The sequence below is a fragment of the Adiantum capillus-veneris genome, chromosome 3 (genome assembly GCF_014529385.1).
Source record: "Adiantum capillus-veneris isolate H3 chromosome 3, ASM1452938v2, whole genome shotgun sequence".
In the NCBI taxonomy this organism is placed as follows: Eukaryota; Viridiplantae; Streptophyta; class Polypodiopsida; order Polypodiales; family Pteridaceae; genus Adiantum; species Adiantum capillus-veneris.
Window position 1 is genome coordinate 28699428 of NC_140933.1, and position 23171 is coordinate 28722598.

General features: G+C 40.5%; 1 pseudogene; it reads right to left on the reverse strand.

The window, feature by feature from the left end:
• Positions 1 to 19812: 19812 nt before the first annotated feature.
• LOC147460660 (actin-85C-like) lies at positions 19813 to 20599 on the reverse strand (annotated as a pseudogene).
• Positions 20600 to 23171: the final 2572 nt, after the last annotated feature.

Genomic DNA, 23171 nt, shown 5'->3' on the forward strand with positions numbered 1-23171 from the left:
GTGGGAATTGGGAGATTCCCAAATTCATTAACTACATGGTCCAAGTGAAATGAGACAAAATGCTAAACATTTCATAATGAATGCTTGAACACTTTTCATCTAGGCCATACGAGCATTCGCTCTTGAGATTACGGCTTGAGGGTTAGAACTAGTTTGCTCGTTAGTGTTGTGAGCCTACTTGATTGGTGGAGAAGTTTTTGCTTTTTTTTCTCTATCAAAGGGAGTTTTTTTGCTCATTTCTCTATTTGAATCCTCTCACCGTCATGGAAGCTCAAATGTGCAGCTTGTTGAGCTCTCTCTTTTAACTCATTTGTGTCCCTTAAAGTTTTTATTCAAATTTAATAATAGCCTTTATAAGCCTCAACTTGTTGAATGCCCTTGGTCCTTGAAGCTCATGATAGCTCTCTATTACCTTGCAACTTCTCAAATTTGGAGGCCATTTGGGAATTTGTCTCATCTTTTATGAGTGCGCTTGGTAGAGCTTGTATACCTTTTTACCTTGTTGTCTTGCCTTGAAGTTTTTGCAAGAGTATTGGGGAACTAGAAATGGTCCAGGATGCTTTCTTCTAACACCATCTCTTGTGGTTATTAAGATCAACTGTCTTTTTACTTCTTTGGATTCTTCATTGAGTTGTTCTAACAAATTGCCTATGATGGCAAGCTCAAGGGTCTTTCCCACAATTTCCATTTAAGAATGGCCCATAAAAAATGTATATGTGTGGCTTGCTTCATCTATATTTCCTAAAAATTAGCTTTTATATCCTTCAAGAACACTAGATTCGCAAAGATCACAGGTCTAAAGGGGTCACCTTTGCTGACTATCACTTGATGAGTTAGTGGCTATTCTAGTGGTTCTTCAAGCTATTGCGTGTTCTCTCTTGTCAACTCTTTAGTGAATTTTGGGTCTTAGTCTTTTTATATACTCCTTGAATCCGTTTTTCTTAAGAATCTTACAATGGAAGAAGATGTTCCTCCCATTTGTTGACTAGAATTGACAACCTTTGTTTCTCAATGATGTAAGCAATAGTGCCTCTAACCCCTATCCTTGCAACTTAAGTTATCCTTTGGCTTCTTGTGAGAGTAGCTACCTCTTGTAAGGTGAATTTGGGTGTGGCCCGGAGAGGTCGTTCCCTTGAGATGTAGTCCTCTAACTTTGAGTGGCCCTTGAGCTCACAGCTTCTTATGGGGAGACAAAGGTCATTTACATGCTTTATCTCCGTGCTACTTCATGGCTTTTAACTTGAAATAACCTACAACAAGATTGTACTCATTATCATCTACATCTTTTTACCTATGTATCATGTTGATGTAAATACTTGAATACCTTGAATGTTGTTGGTCTTGTATGCAAATCTTGTGAACAAAATCTATGGTGTAAGAGTGAATCCTTTCCATTTTTATAGATAGCCTTATCCTTGTGTGGTGAAAGCAGTCTTCTAACTAGATACCTAACCAGTAACAGATGGTGATGCAGCTATGGTTTTGAGTTGTAAGTGAGAGTGGGCCGTTGTGATTGAAGTAATTTCTTCTTCATGTGTAGGCAATTTCCATGGGGATGGAAGGTTATCTCATGCCATCCTTCCTAGTGTGAATACTAGGATCCTTAACAACATTGACATCTAATGTCAATTCTTCCCTTTTGCTAGCAAAGAGCTTCTCTATTATGCTCGAAGTTTTCCCTGCTATTGGATCTAGACTTGGACACCCTTTGGCACTCAAAAGTGGTGATTCTGGATACCTTCTTTGCACTGTGCAAGCTTATCTTTCCAATGCATTGTTAATTTGCCTGAGTTTCAAATAGGATTTTTCTTGAGTAGTCAACTATTTGAGTGTACCATGCCTACTTGAGACACTTACATTCTTAATGAGGACACCCAGCTTGAAATTTGGTTTTTTGTTGACTGTTGGTGTCTTTTGAACCAGTATTTCACCTTCATGCATGTTTTTCCTTTTTTTTTTTAAATCTTAGCGCCTTGTTGTGTCAATATCCGATGAGTGACTTCATTTAAAGCTTGAGGCTCCCAATGTGGCTTGTGGATGTGATCCTTGTGTGATTGTGTGATTTATAAGCATGTACTTACTGGTGAAGGCATGATCTTGATTACCATTGAACTTTCTTCTTGAGCTTCTTCCCATTGTGATAGCTCTCTTTTGTTTTGATCAAGAGAATTATGTAAAAACGAGGCTTTTGATATCACTTTTAGTAGCATTTTCCTTGATAACATATTTGCTTCATTTCTTGGGACATATTCCTTCCTCTCAAGGTCTTGTTTAACCTATATGTCACATAAAACATCTTGCACTCGAGGTATGTGAGTACATAGCAAGCTAGATAATCTCCAAACTCACCTATACTAGACTGGTCATAAACAATGCTATTTCCTAATGAGATCCCCTATGATTTTCATACATTTGATTGGCTTCCATATATGAATTACCACCTTCCCAATCTCAACCATATTTAAGTAGCAGCAAAACATGCATTCATGCTTGTAAAGCTTAGCAAAATTATCTACAAAATAACTTACTTCTATGAGAGGATCAATTTAACACTAGGTTCGTAATGGGACACTTTTATATCCATTTATGTGACCATTTTTTCTTGAATTATTTGAAGAGTTTGAAAGTGAATATCTAAGTTCTAAATATCCACAAGGTTGACTTATGAGCTTAACAAAACTTGATTTTTTTTTTGGAATATTGATCCCACAATTACTTTTGTACAACATTTCTCAACCTAAACTATGTGAAAAAACAGATCCTGTTTTTTGTTTTTCTTCAAAGTTTTGCAACTATACCACTCTAAACTTCATGTTTGCTCGGTTGCTATTGCTAGATGATTAGCCTTAGAATTTATCAACATGTTTTGATGATTCTAGGGAGAATAAAGTGTTGAAGCTGAAAGTTATGACCAAATTACAAGAATTGCCTAATCCCGTTTTTTAGCCAAATTTAGAACTTTTATGGTTTCTTTGGTGGCTTTCTTGATATCCAAATGCAATTTCAATTGTGCAAGTGGCATGTGTAACATAAAGCTAATCTTCCTTGAGTTCTTGGGCACCTTCTTATACCCTATCTAGCATAGTATACACTGATGGTTGAGTTTTTCAATTGCACAAGAATACGAGACATTGTAGTGTAGCAAGTATAGAATTCTCAATATTGCTAGTTTCTTAGGCCAATTGTGTGAATTTTGTAGGTAATAACCATTTCAAATCATAAACTTCAAATTTGGCTAGATATTGAGTAGTTTCTATGGGATTCTAGAGGTCATAATGCTAAACTCAATTTTTTCATGCTTGCTATATTTAGTACCTCATCACATTAACCCCAAGGTTCCACCTGGTAAGATATCTATTATTCTTTTGACATGCTTCATGGCTCCTTTGTAATCCAAATTCCCAATGGGAACTAAGAAAACATGTATATAGGATCTATATTGAGCACAACTATAGAAATGTTGATGAAAGGTCCGTAGGAGGAATCCCAAACTCCGAGCAAGTGTTTCCGAGCTAATACAAAATCGAGCACCATCTAGCAAAGCACCTTGAACATATCTATGTTGTAAAATTGATGCAGCTCATGATCAAGCAAGAAAGCATATTCAAAAGTACATTTTTACGATTTTCAACTTCACATATGCATCTTCTCCATCGTCTATATTTACAACCTCCAAACGTCCCTTGTGCTTCCAAAATGTCAATGGACACAAATATACATGGTCTCCCATAGGTTCAAAATTCTCTTTCAAAGAATAACCTTGTTCTCAAACATTCTACATTCTAATGTCAACATAACCTCATGGCTAGGAAGAGGACTAAAGAATGGAAGGTACTAGTGTCTATTATAGAGAAGCTAAGGAAGCAAGCTTGTGAGCACTTAAAGAGAGACTTTTGTAAAGAGAGAGTTATATGACTCTCAAGGGGAAATTCCAAAGTCCATAGATGGCACATAGTGATGCATCACAGTGGAGCATCCTTCCATACCACCCATACAAAACTTGTGCACACAACCTTCATTTCTCTTTGGGTTAATGGAAGTTTTTTTGGTGGTGGTTGTTTAGGTGATGGTCAAGTGAGATCACCTAGTTATTAATAAATGATAACTAAGGTGATAATGCCTAGCTTAATTACAAAGGGAAGTAGTGCTCCATGTCGTGTTCAAGCATAATAACTAAAATCACAATTTCCTAAAACAATCTCCACATGGAGGTCAACTGTGTGCATAATATAGGTGATAGCATCTAATTCCCACTACCTTCTCATCTTTGCCTGGTCCATATGTGCTAATAGTTGCTTGAAACCATCCTCATCAAAGTAAGGAAGGGGTTAATAGTGTAAGTATGTTGATTTTGGCATGGTGCTTGAGGCCCCCAACATAGTTCTACTATGCTCACAACTACAAAGACCGTGAATCTCATAATTGGTGGATAGTTATTATTTGAAAAGTAATTGAAAAATATGCATCATGTGACCATGCTCTTATGATAGTCTACTAATAGCATACCCTCATGATCAAAAGGCATGCTTCAATTATTTCAAAGAATAATTTTTTTTCAAAATTGAAGCTACTCTAAAGCTAGACCTTAACACTAGAGGAAAAACTTAAAGACTAATAAAGGGTTGATACAAGAGCTCACTACTAGACTAAAGGGGTGTGGGCTCCCTTTCACCACTATAAAGGTTTGAACTCTAACATGCTCTCTCTCTCTCTCTCTCTCTCTCTCTCTCTCTCTCTCTCTCTCTCTCTCTCTCTCCTCATCGAATAGATCCTTAAGGTCTCTTGGGATAGTTTCCTTCGGATGTTAAAATTCTCTTCTTCTTCTTCTCTCTCTCTCTCTCTCTCTCTCTCTCTCTCTCTCTCTCTCTCTCTCTCTCCGTAGTCAAAGACTCAAGTGTCATTTGCATTGATGATAGACACATGCGAGTATGAATGCAAAATCCCTACAAAATTCAAGTCCTGAAAAATATCGCTTAGTTCTTGGATATCTTTGTGGTCTTGTTAAACGCGACTATAACTACATCAGCTTCAACACCAATAGCTCTTCCCTTCTTGCACCCTTCCTCTAACAAATAGCCTTTCCTTGGGCTTTCTGAGATTCAAATTGATTTGAAAATGTATTCTTGCGTGCCTTTTTAGCCTTTGATGTGAGGATACTCTCCACAAAGAAGTCAACGTAGAACACGCATGCATCTCAGCCACAAGACCTTGGATGGAACCAAACTTCATCCTTGGCTTATAGTAAACATTTATTAGTTTTGAAATTACAAAACCATATTTGATGATCTTGGTGATGTCCTACCACACTGAAAGTGAATTGGCCATGGAAATCCCATTGACCTCATTGGGATTGAGCCATTGCACATTTGAGAATGTTGGCTACCAGGCACTTCTGCAGCTTGAGATAAATCATGGACTTCACACGAGGTGACACTCACTATTTGCCTCTCTCTCTCTCTCTCTCTCTCTCTCTCTCTCTCTCTCTCTCTCTCTCTCTCTCTCTCTCTCTCTCTCTCTCTCTCTCTGTCTGAAACAAAATGTAATGTTGTAGATTTCAAACTCTTTTTCAGTATCGAGGTAAAACACAAAGCCAAAGCGCCAGTTATATAGACGTCATTAAATGATGGTGATAGCCGTTTTTCGGCTTTCCATAATTGCCATAGTAAGCTACCTCACCCTACCAAATTCACCCAAACACTATGGCTATCCCTACCATTTCACTGTAAATAGGCGTGTGTGAGTTAGAGGGCTTTTCCCATATCTTCTTAAAAACCCTCAGCTAGCTAGTCACTGGGCTAGGTGAGCCAAAAAAATTAAAAAAAATAAATAAATAAATAAAAAATAAAAAAATAAAAGTATATTATGGCCTCTTTGTGTGTAAATATTTCATTGTATATATGGCCTAAATATAGGGATTTTTTATAATTATTTTGGTATTTTATTTAAATATTTCTACTTAGGTGTATGTTTTATTAAACCTATGTACACCTTCTTTCATCCTCTTACACCATAATTATATTTTTTGCCAATATGTACATACTCTAACCTCATATTTTTCCTTTATACAAATCACTCCCACATTTTCACCCTCACCCTCGTGAAAACAAAAAATTGATTTCTACTCATTGGTTACTTTTATTATATTATTTACTTGCATACCTTTTCCTCTTTCACCCAAAATAATTCAAGGAGGGACCATATCATATGATTCCAATATCTTTCCATATCCATAACTCCTCCATATTTTTATTATTATTTTTACTTATTATTCTAACACCATGTGCTCATTGAGCTAAAGTCCATGAATAGTCCATACACTAGTCCCACCATGTATATATTTCTTATTTCACCAATAATCCTCCTCCATGCATGGGTCAAGGGCAACTTGAATGCTTTGTATTATAATATGACAAAGGAGGGGCTCACTCTTGGATGCATTGTACAAATTCAACAAAGGAGGGGGCCACTAAAAGACTTTTGCAGGCATAAAAAACAGGCTTTTTGGTGAGAATTTTGGCACCTATCTCCACTCCGAATTTGGAGCGGTGGTCAAAAGAGAAAATGTAGCCCACGCTCTGAATAATCACCTCAAATTTTTTCATGATTTTTGGAGCTACCAGCGGTGAGCTATGATTTTTTGAGTAGACCCCAGTTTGCCCACTTTTCTCACAAGTAGCCCTTAGTCTTCTCTCACCCTTCCACACACCTACTCACTCTTACACATCCCTCCCTCTCCTTCCCTCACTCAAACCTGCAATTTCCATGGCTTCTCCCACCCTCTTCACCATTACCCTTCTCTCTCATCCTTATAGTTCTTTTATGAACCTCTACATACATACACCCTCTCCATGTCTCTCTCTATTGCTTCTATGTTACAATTTCATTTACCTCTCCTAAAATATCTAAAATTCAGCATCTTAACCATGATAACTTCTGCAAATTGAGGATTTTTCATCAACAAATCCTCTTTTCATCGTGGTGGTCAACCGTGGCGGCGGCGTAAAGAAGCGAAGAAGACCAGCGGTCATTTTTTCCACAATCTACACAAGGGTGAGTTCAAGCTTCTTCAAAGCTTCACCATCTCAATGATTCTCTTTTAATTCACCCCTCTTCCTTCATCAAATCAACTCACTCTACCCATTGTAAATGTAACATTAACTTTCTAGTGATTACTAACGACTAACATACTAACACAAAATAGCATTGACCTAACCATAAAAGACACCTCACCTCAAGACATGTATAGTAACTCTCTCTCTCTCTCTCTCTCTCTCTCTCTCTCTCTCCCCTTCCTTAAAACTTACTTTCACCTTATCTACCATCAATAATGTTCTCTTTTGAGCCCACACCCATGACTCAAGCAGACAAAGAAGGCCCGCAATGTTTTGATATTCAAAAAAAATCATAATCCTGATTTGTTAGCTTGTAAATTAGGATTTTCAATAATCTTAATGAGGGGTCTCCAACCTATAAATAGGCCCCTCTCCTTCTTGTAAAACAACCTCCAACATCTCACATAGCACCCCAACACTCTATGCGTGAGGAGAGACTTAGGTGTAGCAACCACTTGTGAGCTTCACTCTTGGTGTGAGAGAAGCTTTCAAGCTACACATTGCAAGTGAGAGAGCGTGAGTTTCACAAATCTCAAAACCACTATTGTATATGCTCCTTTATCATCAATAAATTGAGGTTTGGTGCATCAAAGGCGTGATTCGACGTTCAAATCTTCGTCCTTCCATTTGTGCAATACGGTTTGGTGAATTCAAGGTGACTTGTGTATTTTGAGTTTTTATCAGCTGATCTTGATTTTAGAAAGTGTTTTAGTGTGTTTTTCATTGCCAGTTTTGTGTCCATTGTAAGAGGGTATTGTGGTGAGAGGTCTCCCACACCCTAAGACAGTGTGTGTGTGTTTTGGCAATGTTTAGCAATCACTAAGCATTGAGTGAGTTTTATACAAGTTCTATGATAGCATCATAACGAACCATCTCCATTTGCAAGTCACAAATAAGGTATTACGCAAGATCCTTTTCTCTCTCTCTTCCCTTTGCTCTAGCTCTCTCTGGTCCAGTTTGTGTGTGTCTTGGTGTGAGGTTGTTTGTGTGTGTTGTGTGGTGCATCTTCTTGGTTGTGCCAAAATCTCTCTTGCGTCCTAGTTCGCATACCATAACTAAGTGGTGCCCCTATCTTGTTTGGGTTTGGCTGTGGGTTTGTTGTTGTGTTGTGCTTGTGGTTGCCCCAGCCCCAATTGAGCAGCACGGGAGCCTTGAGGGGTGTTTAGAGGTCGCCTCTCTTGTTGCCCACCCCGGACCGCCTCAATGGATAACCAGACACGATTTAGAAGTTTCCCAGAAGAGTTCCAAAATTTGCTAGTTTCACAAAAAAGAACAAACTCATTGGAGGTAATCCGGTCGTAACTGACTAAGATCCCTCAACATTAACAAAAGTCAATTGTCTTTCATTGCTTATCATACCCCAGGGTAGAATAACCATAACACTTCTAGAATAGCACTTGTGAGAAAATAGGCGGCAAGCCTAATAGAAGAGTTTTCATGAAGCCTGTTGGAGAGCCATTCTCTCCAGCTAGGCTTCCTTGGGCCCTCAGATTTGGTTGTTGTATTGACACCCTGAATTTGCAGACGAGGAGTACTCGGATATTGATTAGATTTCCCCCTCTTGTATCCCAGGATAAGCCCCCGCACATAAAGTCTGACACGCTCTCCTTTCCTTTCCATCATTGCGGAGGGCGATCGCTGCTCGAGAAAACCACAGATGGGAGGGAAGAGGTCAAGTTCGACAATTGCTCCTCTTGACCCTCTCTCTCTCTCTCTCTCTCTCTCTCTCTCTCTCTCTCTCTCTCTCTCTCTCTCTCTCTCTCTCTCTCTCTCTCTCTCTCTCTCTCTAATTTTCAAAGGAAGCTAGAAGCCTGACCTTGTCCGCCTTTCTGGTCTTTAGTGAACATTTCACGAGGGACTCTAATTGATAGTGTCGGCCTTCCAAGTTCTATTGCTAGAGTGCTGATGAGGTACCATTCAGCCATGCCTCCTAGTAGGTTGTTTGAAGCTACATCAGTTGTACCCTTTCAGGAAAAATCTCGTAGGGCTGATGATCATTGGCAGAGACCTAGAAATGACAAAACACCTTTGGTTACTAGGATTGAAAGCAAAACATCTCTGGCTACTGGTCATGCAGGAAAATTCTCCCCTACTAGTGTGTCCATGGAGGACTTGAATGGTTTATCCAACTCATCTGCTACAAATGCAAGCAACCATAGGATTATGGATACATCAAATTTGGAATCATGTAGTGATTATTATTCACTCTCTCGTGTCACTTCCTTTTCACTATATTACTGTTGGAGCCAATGAGGGTGACGGGAGCTCAAACTCAAGATCAGGTGGTGCAGGCATATCGTAAGGCAAGAGAGTCGGAAAACTGTAGAGAGAACACGGAAATTATAGAAAAAAAAGGCTCGATCGCTTGCCAATCTTTGACAACTGCATATCAGATTGATTTTGGGAGCGAAGGGCTGAACGATGGGATTTATGATCGCATTCATTGACAAGCCGCTCAAGCTATAAATTTGAATAAAATATCAGCATGAAGCGGCCTAGTTGCCTTTGCTATTGGTGCTATGGAAGCTACTAGATTTGCTGCCATGCCTCTGCTGCGGGCTCCTACTCCTTTTTTGGTGACATCCCTGGCATTTCAAGTCACGCCGATCCTACAGGACCAACCAACTACTTCAAAAGAATAGGCTCTGCACAATTAAGTAAGATCTCCGACCTTGAGCTAAAAGAACACCATTGTACCATGAAACAATCATAATGGAAAAAGTTACTATTTTTAGTAGTTTTCCAAAATCTGTCGATGCCATGATGTTTAGAATGTCATAAAGATTCCAAAAAAGAATTAAAATAATTTTTGTGGAAAATTTTCAAAAATAGTAAGTTTTTGGTCACCGGACCCGTCAGTTTGACTGTCTCGAAAATTGTACCCGTACCCCAAATTTGAAAAAAATGCATTTCGAACGCCGGGGGGGTTGCTAAATATGGCAGGTACCCAGGTTAATACACCTTAGTTAGAGCTTATTATAGCAAGTTCTGACATTAAATTTTGATTCGTATTGCCCGTCTTAGGTTAAAATTAAATTTTCCTAAAGTTGTGCAGGGAGCACTGGGGCTCAACTACGGTGCGGGAACCAACCCCTGATTACTGGAAGCTCAGTCTGGTAGCAAGAGGGCACCCTCACACACTAACAGGGCTCGTGGGCTACTTTCCATGCAAGAGAGAGAGAGATTCCAATTGAGAATAACAAGAGTGCTTGGCTGGAGACAGCAACAAAAAGTATAACACCTAGTTAGATAGCATGAACAATACTTCAAAAGAGAGCAAAATTAAGCTATTGACAACAGTTGAGGACCAGATTACATGGAGCCGGTCTCCCCTCCAAAAGGCTTTATATTATGGTTTCTCCCATCAAGAGAGACTTTTCACAATACAATTCTTTGTGCTCCTTCATTACTAGCTAGTGTAATGAAGATGGAAACTTCATGCACTAAGCAAAACACTTATCAAACACAACATCAATTCCCTCACGGTCTCAGACCCAAGACCTCACACACCTTCAAAGATGGTGAGAGCTAGTGGGGTATGAGAGTAGATTAAGAGGAAGAAGGAGTATTCTTATGAGAAAGATGTACACCTTCTCACATAATCACTCATATTAGCTTAGCTTAGCTTAGTAATTAGCATGGTAGAGGAGATGATCATGCATTGAAGCTTGGCTCTTGGTTGGATTTGCATCACAAAGCCAAGCGTTGTTGGTGTAGGCCTCCCTTCTCACGAGCTTGGAGTAGGTGGTAAGCTTTTTATTAAAGCTTGAGAAGGGGAGAGAGAGAGAGAGAGAGAGAGAGAGAGAGAGAGAGAGAGAGAGAGAGAGTCTTATTTCTCCACACATGAGATTGTGTGAGTGTGTAAGTGATAATGCCTCTGAAAAATAAGCCCCCCCCTCTCTCTCTTGGTTGACCCCTCTTTCTATTTGCTCATGTTGCAACCCTAACGGACCTCCCCAAGCCTAGCCAATGGAAATTTAATCAGCATAAGTGATAGCCTTCTGACATGTGTCCCCCTTTCCCCTTTTGTAAGAGATTTTGCTAGTTAATTAATGCAATTAAACTCTCATTGGACCCCTTTGTCTCCTAGCCAATAGGAATCAGACAAGCCATTGGACTGTTGAATGCTCATTGGACCCCTTGGGAGACTGTCCAATGGTCTTCTAGAGAGCTAAATTCTTATTGGTTCTTTACTAAATGATTTTAAATTTATTAAACTAGATTTAATTAAGCCTAATTCTCATTGGTCCACCTCCAAGGCCATCCAATAGGATTTGAGTATACCTTGTGGGCATCTGGGCTAGGGAGCTGACATGTGTCCCTCTGTGTACAAAGGAATCTTGTGATTCTGTTTTTGTGTTTCTCTCTCATCCCCTACTTCTTGGGCTCATCCCCTCCTATGTAGGACTTGAGAAGACTTTTTGGGACACACACAAAGCATCCAATTTCCCTAGAGTTTGACCTTTGGGCACAACCTTTGAATTTTGGAGCCTTAGCATTTTGGAAGTCTTAATGGGATGAACCTTAGGGTCTTTTAAGCCCATTGTTTCACATTGCTCTTTTGCAGATGGCCCCCTGTTTGGATCCCTATTTTTCGTCCTTTGGATCCCTACTGTGGCCGGTCTGCCAGCTTAACCAATATTCTAGCTTTTTCTCCCCTGGTACTTCCCCATATTAAATGATGAGAAAATCATTTAGAAGAATTAGATATTAGTTATTATGACAGCTCATATGTGAGTTTGGATAATGGATACAAATAAAAGTAATTAACGATGAAGGGCTCCCCCTTTTTGTAAGGGTTGTGTGCTCTCTTCAATGTGTTTACCACTTTGTAGGTAACTTGAAGTAATTGAGTAGTTTTAGTAAGGGTATGTGGCATCAAGGCAAGTTTTCCTACCATCTATCCATCATATGTGTTATTTAGATAAGTGACATCTCCCATTTGTGCATCTTGTTAGAGAGGAGTCAAAATAAATAAAGAGTGTAGATGGAGATGAAGATAGAAACAATAAAAATATATCCATACACTTCTCTCTTGTTAACAATGCTTGCTCTCTCCTCTCAATTTCTAAGTGCCTCCCTTTGAAGTCAATAATTCCCTTTACATACTAGTTCCTAGCAATGTAGCTTTTTTTGATAAGACTCACAACCTAGTGCATAGCAAGGAGAACTTAAAGTGAACTTCTATAGTATAGAAGAAAAGCTTGGTTACTAATGACACAATAGACGTACCAATTAGAGTCCCTTTACATAGTATCTCCTAGCAATGTAGGTTGTTTAAGACACTCACATTGTATAAATTAAGGATTTGGTTGTGAATGACACAATAGAGGGACCGTTTAGACTACTACAAGTTGTATATTCCAAGGTCTTCTCCTTCTACGTGGTAGATGCATGAAGATTCTAATTTTTGAATCTTAGTATTTTGCGCTTGCTCAATGGAAAGGTAGTATCTTGGTCTTCTATATACTAATTTAACAAAGAATACTACACAAGCCTCTTGAAAAGCACTTAGAACAATGGTTTGTGACATTTAATTGCTAACCATAATCAATAGCTAGTGGCAATCCTCCGTATATATTATAGTGTACGTACTTTAAAATGGTTTGTTATGGGGATAATAATAAAGAGTATATTAGCACTGATGTCTTTAATCCAAGTGTATTGGTGTATTATGATTATTAGTGTGTTGAAAAAGATGTTGCTTTGGGTGCTACAATGAAAAACTAGCATCATGATAAAAAAGCTCTAAATTCTCTTTGAAAGCTCCAAATTAGAAGCTTGCAAAAAATAAGAACTCGCATTGTACCATGAAACAATCATAATGGAAAAAGTTACTATTTTTAGCAATTTTCCAAAATCTGTTGATGCCATGATGTTTAGAATGTCATAAAGCTTCCAAACACTTTTCAAAATAAAAAGGTAATATCCAATTTAATTCATGCTTGTTGCAATTCTCTCCAATATTCTCTTAATCCTGCATCTATTGTGCATAACCCTAGCTAAATTACTCAATGGATACTCTCTAATTCTTTGTATCCATGATCTATTGCATAAATATTAATCTAATTAGTAATTATGCAAAAAATTAGTCTCTCTTAATCATAGATTAATGCATGATTAAGGATTCAACCGCTAGTCACCATTGTAATAAAGAACAAGTTGGCATTGAGGTAGAGATAGTCAACTGCTTTCTTATGCCACACAATGGTTAAACAAATAAATTAGAATCAATTAGCTCATAGGTTAGGATGTAATTAGTGAAATTAATCCATCATTAATCTCTAGGAAGGGAGAAACCCTGTCACTGATTCATACGGTAAATTTGCAAACCTCTACTTGCATTAGGAAGTGGTTAAGCATGCCGAAATCATCTCTAGTAAATAGATTGAGAAGAAACCTGAAATTCTTAACTATCTAGGCCAAATAATTAACCTTAGGGCCAATTACCATAGAACAAGTAAGGTGCTATCAGAAATCTCTATGTCTTGAGGTAATCAAACCTCTCGTATAAATGGATTTGCTTATTGAAACTAATCTATCATTTTGGTCGTATGTTGCTCTCGAATGTTAGCTCTCTTTTTTCAAGTTGTCGATTTAAGATGTGAGTATGAAATGGCCCCGGTAAAGAGAACTCGTTTCGGTGGTTCCCATGACCGCGAGGCTGGGACAAGCAACACGAATGGAAAGGGAAAGGCTCCCATGGTCGACCAAGTACCGGCCAACTCACGGAGCAATGACGAGGAAATTGTGGAGGTAGGTCACATTTTTAATTCAAGTTTGTTAAAGCAACATTGCATTAGATAAGGTAGGATGAAAAACACATTTCCTAACATGTTGGAAATCAACGAAAACCACGGCATTTAAATTAATTGCATTTTATATTCAAGTAGGAAAGAATGCTTTCGGAATATATTGTTTGATGTAGTAAAGATTGGTTGCTAGGGAAAATTTAGCTCAGCTAGTTCATTTTCAATTCCAATGTTGATCTAGTCCGAACCCCCTCTTGATCACAGGGGACAACTCGCAAAGATATTCACAGAAGCTAGAGTTCCTGGTTAAGGGCTCTTGAATCCACGACTGCTGGTTAAGCGGTGGATATCCATGACTGCTGGTTAAGCGGTGGACAACCTAGTTGTATGGGCAACTAGGCGACAACGGGTGGAGTAAACACTCGCTGGGGGATTTCGTGCCTCCAGAGCATTGGAAGTTTAAATGAATGATTTTTTGAGTGAATTTTTACTAGAATTACTGTCTTGGTGCCTCTTTGCAATACTGGTTGAAGGGCTGTATTAAAGAACTTGTGAATCGGAAAAATAAACAAAGAACTTATATGTTGAACAACCATTGTGGTAGTAATTAGGTAACAAGGGATGTGTGAGTATGGGGTGGAAAGTGGGGACTTGGCTTGGGTTGCCAATGCTTATGAGAAGGGTGGTCCCGATTGGTCGGGAACTCTCTGTCCCCATAGTACTATAAATTGACGCTAGTATTACTCATTGCCCCAAGAGCGGCAAAGTCTCAAGTGTACGTGCCTCTGAAATCTATGGGGAAAAAGGCCCTCGAAACTTATCTCCTCTTGGAAGGTGGGTTTTAGGACCGATAATTGACTAGACACGCTTCCCCTGCGAGGTGGAACTAGATCTCGATGCTAGTAGGCTCGAACTCGATTCACTTGGTGATGAGAGATCGTCCGCTAGTTGAACCCAAAACATGTTGTTTGTTTCCGCTGTAGATCGAGTGGCCAACGGGTTTACCATCAAATCCGTTGTTTGAGTCGACGAGGTGGGGACCTCACACCTGGTATCAGAGCTATAGGTTTACGAACTTGAAAATGATGTTGTTTGAAATTTTAAAAAATAAGGGATAGTAGGATAGCTCGTACTCAAAGCTTGAACATGATGTTTCCAAGAATAATGACATTGGATTTGTCTAGTGGATTGGCTCCTGAGTGATGTTAAAGAGTTTTACTCGTTGAGCTTGTTGGGATTCAGTGGGTTCCACATGATGTTTTTTGAGAAGTCGTTGGTGCGACTAGTGCTGCGGGCAGGTAGCTTGTTGATGCACATAAAGTTATAAGTATTGATCAAAGCTCTCGAGTAAAGTTTTTACCATTATTTATCGAACAGTTTTAGATGTATTCAATGGAATTTAAACTAATGGTGGAATGGTTAAATCCTTTGTGATATCTGTATAGATTAAGTAGGCTGGTTAAGCCCAAAAAGTTAAATTTCTTCTTGAGTATGGAAAAGCCTAGGTTCATTTGAGAAGAGTGCTATAGTAATGAGTTTTATACCATTGGATAGGTACCGTCTACTATGCTATATACCTCCGTTCAGGAGAAAAAGATTCTCCTTAAGCAAGCTCAGCCTCCAACCTTTAAAGGCGAAGGGGTTAATGTAGAGAGAGATGTGGAAGTATGGATGGAAGCAATGGATGACTATTTCGAAGTTGCGGGAACTCAACCCGAGAACCAAACCATGTTTGCGATGTTCCGCTTGTTTGGCGATGCCAAGACCTGGTGGAAACAACATTGCAGGGACTTGGATATCAAGGGATCTTCCCAGTCATGGGAAGACAGCTAGGCTGTTGTGATGGAGCGATACTTACCACCCGCTCACAAAGCCGTGAAGATGAATGAGTTTTTCTCACTTCGACAGCTGACTTCTTCCATCGAAGAATACTACTCGAAGTTCGTCACACTTCGGAGATATGCTCCTAGGAAGACATTGGAACAACAAATAGCACGGTTCTGCCAAGGACTCATTGACCCCTTGAACAACCGACTAGAAGATCTCAGGCCAACAACTCTGCAAGATGCCTTGCTAAGGGCCAAACCGTTAGCTAAAGAGATTCAGAGGACTACCCAAGATAGTCAATACTATTTTTCAAAGAGGGCCAGGCCAGACAACTGGAGTAATAGACCAATCAACCCTTCATACGACCATCGTCCGGTAGTAGCTACTACGACAGCTACCGAGTTTCCCAATATAAGATGCTTTGAGTGCCAGGAGTATGGACATTACAAAAGCCGATGTCCAAAAAGGATTTCCCAAACATCCGGTGCTAATAATGTACCTCTGTACGTTAACGGGTGAGGTCAACCAAACGGAAGAGGAGGCCGAGGAAGAGGAAACATAGGACAAGGAAGCGGAGCTTTCACTAATGCCGCAGTGAGACAACCAACTGTGGGTGACGAAGCTGATGAGAGAGCAACTCTGTATGCTGCAATTGCTAATCCTAGTGAGCAATAATTCAAGCACTAGGATCTCATCAAAGTTCAACAGAATAAGACGCATAAAGCTAAAGACTATTCTATTATCAGAGGATTTCTTTACTTTAGACAAAGAATATATGTACCTATGTAGTTAGCATAGAGTTTATCCAGATGTATTCTTGAGATGAGGACATCTCAAATTTTTCACATTGGGGAGGATGTAAGGTTTCCGACCCCGAGCTAAAAGAACACCATTGTACGGGGATAATAAATTTGTGAGCTTTTATTTTAGAGCTTTTTTCAAACAAAAAGAGATTTTTCCATTGCATGCTCAAAAAAGCAATTTTCATAAGTGGAAGGGAAAGCTAATTGAGTACTACCTATGAAAAATGTGAGGAGAATGATAGTCAATGGAGCTTGAATGATGTATAGATAAATAGATAGATATATATATATAGAGAGAGAGAGAGAGAGAGAGTCAAGAAGGGGTTAATTTCTCCTATGAACTTACAGAAAATATACATATAGAAGGGTATTTTAAATTGAAAAAGTGAAAATTTTGGTATATAAGGGGTCTTTTTATTGAGAAAAGTGGTACATAAAGGGTCTCTATATAATTTAAAAAATTTAGAATAGGGGGTTTTATAAATACCTCTTGAACGCACGTGCTATGCAAGATCTCTATATAGTGAACCCCCCGAGCAATCACTCTTGTAAGTCCATATAATGCCTCTATTTTGGCATGTGAGGGGTTTCCTCACCTTCAGAGGATGGTCTTGTTATCACTCTCGAATCGCTAAATGGAATTTGCCTCGTCTAGGCTTACACGTGCTACACTATGGACTCTTTGGGTTACATGCTTTGCAACCATGGTTTTTGGGTTGTTCACTTTACCATTTATTGTAAGAATATGGCCTTTGTAGGCCTTTGAGCACGTTATTGGGCAATAATTGATTGGTTCCTTTGGAGCAATTCTGTGTAGGCCATCTATGTGCCTCATATTGCATCTAACGTCGTGGCAAGAACATGGGAGTCATAGAAGATAACAATGGTCAATAGTGGAGGGGTTCAAACATTGTTCAACATTAAAAGAATTAGGAGGATCACCCAGATCTTTTTCATAGGGAGAAGTTTTTGACTAGGCCTAGAGAAGGTGAATATGGTAGATTTTATTATGTGATCTGGATATATGTGAAAGTCAATGAGAACTAATATTTGAACTCGTAACTTTTAGCAAATGTGTATCGGATCTTGATGGTGTAGATACGCATGCAAAGGTATCATTAGGTTGTATGTGTCTTAGATCATGATGCTCATTTGAGGAGCTTGTTTTTTTAGAGGCTCAGTCTGTCACAAGACCATTCATCATTACTCAAAACATGTGAAGGGTTTCTAGATTGGAGGATACTTTGGTCACCAAAAGTGGAAGTCTCAAAAAATTTAATCCATGGAGACAAATCCTTGAAGAAGCATTCTAGTTCTAAGAGAGAGAGAGAGAGAGAGAGAGAGAGAGAGAGAGAGAGAGAGAGAGAGAGAGAGAGAGAATGTATATGTATGTATGTATATATATATATATATATATATATATATGTATGTATGTATATATGTGTATGTGATCTTGCAATGCTAATGAAGGTGGCTAGGGAAGGTTGCGATGATGAGTATTATTAGCTGAATAAAAGAAGGATGGAAAAGGAGATTGTCAGGTATGAAAGTAGATGAAGGCACAAATTAGTGATTCATGAGTAGGAAAATATGGGCAACCACGTGTTAGGTAATTCAATTGCTTTGGGCCCGCTATTAGAGGGCATAATGGTGCACAAAGGCGGGAGTGGAGCACGTGGACAAGCCTACAAAGAAGTGGTTATTCTAGGCAAGTTCGCAACAAAGTTTTGGGATCTATTGAGCCTCTTATTATCCTATCCATAGATCAAAGGAAAAGAACTAACGACTTGAATACTTACCCTTGTGTTGAAGCTAACCGTGCATAGGATAGTTATTTTCCCTCGACATGTATTTTTGTTGAAAGATTAGATACATGTAAAACAAGACTACTAAAGTTTTTGTAGCAGATGGCAGGTGTCGCTGAAAATAATATGTCTTTGCCAGCATGAAATTAGACCAAGAATTAGACATCCGCATGACCTCACCTTCTAGGATGCTAAAACAAGAGGGATGCTAATGAAAAAAATGCAAAACATTGGCAATGACAAGGCTTATCATGGTAACAACTAAATGGTTACCTCGGCATCCTCTATGGACTCTCTCAAAAGGTATAAGCAACCAAATTATATAGCTTTGTTCTCCAAAGATCCCCACATCATTGGATGAACACCAACCAAGAACCTCTCAGGCTTGAACTCATGGGCTACTTCCCACAAGATTTCATCTTTGCCAATTGCCCACACATTCACAAAAAGGAGGATATCTCTTGACAAGGAAAAGCCGACAATCCCACTCAGATCCCTAGCCAAATGCGGTAGTAGCAGTGGCACTTGTGGGTGTAGCCTCAAAATTTTTTTAACAAATGCTTGCAGGTATGCCAGGCTATCAAAATGGGATTCCTCCACTTTCTACCCCCATTGTACCAGTGCAATTATTTCCTCTTGAAACTTAACTAGCCAACTTTGATTTTGGGGCACACAATAGCTCTGCCATCACCCACTCTATAGATACCATTGTGCTATATGTACTTCCAATTAAAATTTTGTGCACAACTACGACATGGACATGGATTCCTTTAAACCTTAGAGCTGCCCAAGTCTTCTCATGCACAAAGCACTCATAGCAATAACAAAACCACATGGTCCATGGATCCCACACATGGTGATGATGATGAGAATAGGTTTGAAGAGGTGTGGATGATCAAGCGTGCTTCTCCACACAAGGAAGGCCGCTTCCTACTACCATATCCTCTCACCCCCTGAAGAGAATGTACACTAAACTCTTGTAGCGCCCCATCGGCACAGCCTTGGAAGATCTGTAATAAGCACCTCACAAACGCATCAACCAATGCAAAATTTGCACATGGACTACATATAACCAGCATCCAACATGCTCAAAGACTTTGAAAAGCATGCTCTTAGAGACCTTTCTTGCCAATGCATATATGGGCTGATTTTGGATGATTGCGGTGGCTTCTGTAGTCTTCTTTCTCTCAAAGTGCGGCCATATTTAATGAAGGTCTTTGATATACATTAGAAATGCAAGGTGCGATACTACTAATACTTTCTGCATCAATCCCTTCACTACATCTTGCAACACCTTGTTCGTAGTCGTGCCCGTTAATTACCATCTCAAAAAGAATTGGCGGAGGTCATTAATCGCTATGCAAACACGTCCTCGACAAGACAAATGTGAAACTTGAAGCTTAAAACCATGGCGGCTGTCCTTTCACAATGTTGGCGATCATATCATTGTACAATCATGTTTTGTATCTCTTATAAGAAACAAGTGTAATGGGCACATCTGGTACTTTTGACCTCAATCGGAGTCAACTATTGCTCGTAGTCGAGGACTACATACGCCAGCTTCTCCTTGTCCCACAAGATCTCCCGTTCTGCTGTCGTTGTTGTAAAGGAGTAGCCTCTCTTTGTCAAAATCTTCATCAGTGCATCTGTTAGGTCCCTTCCCGCCAAGTCGGCCAGCCACCGTAGGATTGCATACGGAAGGGCATAGCTGCATGGATGGGCATGCATTTACATAGATCATTGTGTATATGTGTGTCTGTGTGTGTGTGTGTGGAGACATGCATTTCAGAAGAAAGTGTGTAGAGGCATACCCTTCACAGATGGGCACCGCGTGGGTCACCCCGTCTCCAGAGTCCAACACAACTCGTGGTTACTCATATAGAACATTCAGTAAATGGTCATATGCATTATAAGCCACTATAGCAATCTATTTTTGAAATTAACATCTGATTCATGTTTGTATGCTAAAACCATGGAAGAAATTGGGAGAGAGGGATTACCTGTAGTACGTCCTCTCGCATAGAGCGAAAAGACTACCTGGATTGCAACATGAACATAGAAAGTGTCGAACATGATTTGTGTCATCTTCTCACGATTCACCTTTGGATTAAGGGGAATTCTGTGAGGAGGACAGGGTGCTCCTCTGGTGCTACTCTTAGCTCATTAAAGAAAGTGTGGTGCCACAATTTTTTCATATCATCCCAGTTTGTGACAATGCCATGGTAAATTGGGTACTTGAGTGTCAGAGTACCTCTCTTGAATTGTGCCTCATCCCCCACATAAGCATCCTTTTGCCCCATGCCGACCATTATACCGGTATATCTTGGCCGCCCCACAATGCTCGGAACCACTGCTCTTGGTGCATCATCCTCCGCAAATCCATCCTGCACATGCACATGTCATCCACAAGACTAATTTTTTTGAATCCTATTTTTCTAGATTGCAAAGAGATGTTGGTCCATTGCATTCAACGATCTGCAAAGTCGTGATTGATCTCTGTGTCCATCTGCATTCAACGTCTAGTATTTTTGACCTCAACGTCCATCTGCATTCAATGATTTGCAAAGTTGTTAGGACATTGATTTTCTTATGGATGTGTTTGCATGAAAGCGCGTGCACGGGCACGCACACACACACACATACACTCACACACTCAAGACTCCTAGGACACCGCATGTGCCATATAACATCTTGCACTCTTTGTATGAACTTGCAGTGCTAGGCCTGTACTTGTATGAACTTGTGCATGTGTTAGGTGTTTGGGTGTTGATCCCGCGCGCTCCTTGATGAACGATGTAGCCTCTTGAACGCCGTTATAGGAGCAATATCGCCAGCCTTTAGTCTGAAACCCCGCGATGCGCATAGAGTAGGGGCACATGATGCTTGGCTCCCGCTCTTGCCTTTCTTTGGGCCCCTTGGCGGCTGTCCGCGCGCGGAGCTTTGGAGAGTGGCGGACTTCTTACAGCTTGCTTGAGGAGATACAACTAGAGTCTGGGACACTACAGAGGAGGGCTAGCCATGAGAGAGGACATCCAGGACGCTCTCACAAAGGAGTGGCAGACTCCTTTTGAGCCCCAGGTCCCGAGATGGATCGGTACGCTGATGTAGTTGGAGATCCTGATTGCAGCTAGAGATTGCTCAAAGGATGGCGATTGCCTGTTCTTTGAGGTTAAGGCAGAGGGCATACTTCAACGGGTGGCAGAGTCCCCACTGGGGTCAGAGTGTGCTTTTGAGAGGAGTGGCCGCGATTGCTTGGAAGTGTTTGATTGATCCGGATCCTACAGACCTTGGAGGAGTGTGGAGGATTCGAGTTAACGACACCAGACCCTTAGTGCGGCTTCAGTGCGATCCAGGAGAGTGGGTCTGGCATGACCCTTTTAAGCAAGATGTCTTAGGCACCCCCTTCTTTCAGTACAACTGCAACACGTCCATAGCACAAGATAGCTTTGAATCTCTCATAAATTTCACCTCACAGTATCCGAGTGACATTGTGGTGAATATATCCATCAATACATTCCCATCCTTTTCCACTTGGCACAACAAGGTGCTTTGCAGCGCGAATCCGGGGATATGCTCTGACCCTAGGGGCTTGAATACGGTGCTCCCATCAAGGTTGCTCCCACAAAGAGTTTTGCAGGGGCAAGCAGCCCAGATAGGTCAAGATTTTATTAAGATACTCTCTAGCGGAGTGGGACAAATAGTAGGTCATTTGGTGGGTGGACAAGCAGTTGCTGCTAGCCAAAATCTTGCTGGACAAAATAGGCTCAACTTGCTCAACAAACTTTGTCAGAGTGTGGATGACATGCATGGTCCGGACACGCTTGGACAAGCCACATCTACCATTGTGGCCGGGCAAGATGGGCCCCACACCCATGTTTTGTCTGGCGAACAAGCACTCTTGGGTGACAATGTGGAAGGACAACACAACAAAGATGTCTTGCCCGGCCATCGCAACAATGTGGCCGGACAAGAGGATGTCTCGTCTGGCCAATACGGCGAGAAAATGGCCGGACAAGACATGCTCTGGCGGCTTGGACGATCTCCAGGTTTCGCCAAGGATGTTCTCCGGCAGTATGCAAGTCTAAGTGGTGCAACTGATGCACAGAATGGGACAAACAACGTGAACCCGGCATTTCGAGCAGCCCTGTGGCATGTGGTGCTGGTGAACTCGTGGGGTGAGGGAGAGAGCATAGTGGACAGCCAGACTCTCACTCAAATGAATGGGCTGCTAAGGGATTTGAGTCAAGGATCTGGATGCTACTTGAATGAGGCTGATGTGAATGAGCCCAACTGGAAGGATGATTTCTATGGGCAGCATTATAATAGATTGAAGGCAATCAAAGAAAGACTGGATCCAGAGGGGCTGTTCACATGCACCAACTGTGTTGGTAGCGAACTGTGGACCATCGACGCCCAAGTCCTTTACCGCCGCCCAACGATGTGAACCCATAAAGATGAATCAAGATAGGAGGGAGAATCACTACTTCCTTGTCCATCAATTCATTGTGGACATCACTTTGTCTCTACCAACTTCCAAATGCAATTCACCATAGACTTATATGTTAATCTGATTGTGTGTTTCTATCAGCTCTCAGATCGTGTCTTAGAGCCTAAACATTCAATTAGCTGCTATTGCAATCCGATGTTGCCATAGAAAATGTTACATAAACTCTGAGCTTCATCTGTTATCACCTTCTAGATCTTATTAAGCAATTTGCTTGCTACCCCATTCACCCTTGACGAAGGTTAGCACCTTGGCAGCTTCGTTGTATACACGAGAATTCCAACTTTTCCAGAGTTGCAAGAATACTCTGGTGTACCTTGTAGATGTCAAGGTCATCTTTTCTTTGCATCCCACAGCTCGACGGCCAG